Genomic DNA, 2700 nt, shown 5'->3' with positions numbered 1-2700 from the left:
TTGCTGTATTCTGGCTGTGTCTCTCAGGAGAGATCTACATCCGGTTCCTGTCAGCCTGCACTTCTTTGCCTCATCCATCTTATCTAGTTTGGTGGCTGTATATGTATGGGCCACATGTGGGGCAGGCTCTGAATGGGTATTCCTTCTGCCTCTGTTCTAAACTTTGCCTCCCTATTCCCTCCCAAGGGTATTCTTGTTCCCCTTTTAAAGAAGGAGTGAAACATTTGCATTCTGGTCATCCTTCTAGAGTTTCATGTGTTCTATGCATCTAGGGTAATTCGAGCATTTGAGCTAATATCCACTTATCAATGAGTGCATATCATATGTGTTTTTCTGTGACTGAGTGAGGACTGAGGATGATATTTTCCAGTTCCATCCATTTGCCTATGAATTTCATAAAGCCATTGTTTTTGACAGCTGAGTAATATTCCATTGTGTAGATGTAACACAATTTCTGTATCCACTCCTCTGTTGAAGGGCATCTGGGTTCTTTCCAGCTTCTGGCTATTATAAATAAGGCTGCTATAGTGGAGCATGTGCCTTTGTTATATGTTGGGGCATCTTTTGGGTATATGCCCAAGAGAGGTATAGCTGGGTCCTCAGGTAGTTCAATGTCCAATTTTCTGAGGAACCTCCAGACTGATTTCCAGAATGGTCGTACCAGTCTGCAATCCCACCAACAATGGAGGAGTGTTCCTCTTTCTCCACATCCTCTCCAGCATCTGCTGTGGCCGGAATTTTTGATCAGCCATTCTAACTGGTGTGAGGTGGAATCTCAGGGTTGTTTTGATTTGCATTTCCCTTATGGCTAAAGATGTTGAACATTTCTTTAGGTGCTTCTCAGCCATTTAGCATTCCTCAGCTGTGAATTCTTTGTTTAGCTCTGAACCCCATTTTTAATAGGGTTATTTGTCTCCCTGCAGTCTAACTTGTATATCTTGGGTAGGAGCCCTTTATAAGTTGTAGGATTGGTAAAGATCTTTTCCCAATCTGCTGGATACCATTTTATCCTAACAACAGTGTCCTTTTCCTTATGAGGTCCCATTTGTTAATTCTTGATCTTAGAGCATAAGCCATTGGTGTTTTGTTCAGGAAATTTTCTCCAGTGCTCATGTATTCAAGATTCTTCCCCACTTTTTCCTCTATTACTTTGAGTGTATCTGGTTTGATGTGGAGGTCCTTGATCCACTTGGACTTAAGCTTTGTACAGGGTGATAAGAATGGATCGATCTACATTCTTCTGCATGCTGACCTCCAGTTGAACCAGCACCATTTGCTGAAAAATGCTATCTTTTTTCCATTGGATGGTTTTGGCTCCTTTGTCAAAAATCAAGTGACCATAGGTGTGTGTGTCCATTTCTGGGTCTTCAATTCTATTCCAATTGTCTATCTGCCTGTCTCTGTAGAAATACCATACAGTTTTTATCACTATTGCTCTGACAACTACTTGAGTTCAGGGATAGTGACTCCCCTGGAAGTCCTTTTATTATTGAGGATAGTTTTAGCTATCCTGGGTTTTTTCTTATTCCAGATGAATTTGCAAATTGTTCTGTCTAACTCTATGAAAAATTGGATTGGTATTTTGATGGGGATTGCATTGAATCTGTAGATTGCTTTTGGTAACATGGCCATTTTTACTATATTAATCCTGCCAATCCATGAGCATGGGAGGTCTTTCCATCTTCTAAGATCTTCAATTTCTTTCTTCAGAGGTGTGAAGTTCTTATCATACAGATCTTTCACTTGCTTGGTTAAAGTCACACTGAGCTATTTTACATTATTTGGGACTATTAGGAAGGGTGTCATTTCCATAATTTCTTTCTCAGCTTGTTTCTCTTTTGTGTAGAGGAAGGCTGATTTATTTGTGTTAATTTTATACCCAGCCACTTTGCTGAAGGTGTTTATCAGGTTTAGAAGTTATTTGGGGGGTTGGGGATTTAGCTCAGCAGTAGAGCTCTTGCCTAGTGAGCTCAAGGCCCTGGGTTTGGTCCCCAGCTCCGAAAAAACAAAAAGAAAAAAAAAAGAAGTTATTTGTTGGAACTTTGGGATCACAAATATACTATCATATCATCTGCAAATAGTGATATTTTGACTTCTTTATTTCCAATCTGTATCCTTTTGATCTATTTTTGTTGTCTGATTCCTCTGGCTAAGACTTCGAGAACTATATTGAATAAGTAGGGACAGAGTAGGCAGCCTTGTCTAGTTCCTGATTTTAGTGGGATTGCTTAAAGTTTCTCTCCATTTATTTTAATGTTAACTCCTGGTTTGCTGTATATGGCTTTTACTATGTTTAAGTATGGGCCTTGAATTCCTGTTCTTTCCAGGACTTTTATCATGAAGGGGTGTTGAATTTTGTCAAATGCTTTCTCAGCATCTAATGAAATGATCATGTGGTTTTTATCTTTCAGTTTGTTTATATAGTGGATTACGTTGATGGTTTTCCATATATTAAACCATCCCTGCATAACTGGGATGAAGCCTACTTGATCACAATGGATGATTGTTTTGAGGTGTTCTTGGATTCGGTTTGCAAGAATTTTATTTATTATTGTATCGATATTCATAAGGGAAATTGGTCTGAAGTTCTCTTTCTTTGTTGGGTCTTTGTGTGGTTTAGGTATAAGAGTAATTGTGGCTTCATAGAAGGAATTCGGTAACACTCCATCTGTTTCAATTTTGTGGAATAGTTTGGATAGT

Source organism: Rattus rattus, chromosome 3 (assembly GCF_011064425.1).
Source record: "Rattus rattus isolate New Zealand chromosome 3, Rrattus_CSIRO_v1, whole genome shotgun sequence".
NCBI classification, from domain to species: Eukaryota; Metazoa; Chordata; class Mammalia; order Rodentia; family Muridae; genus Rattus; species Rattus rattus.
This window is presented reverse-complemented; position numbering follows the sequence as displayed.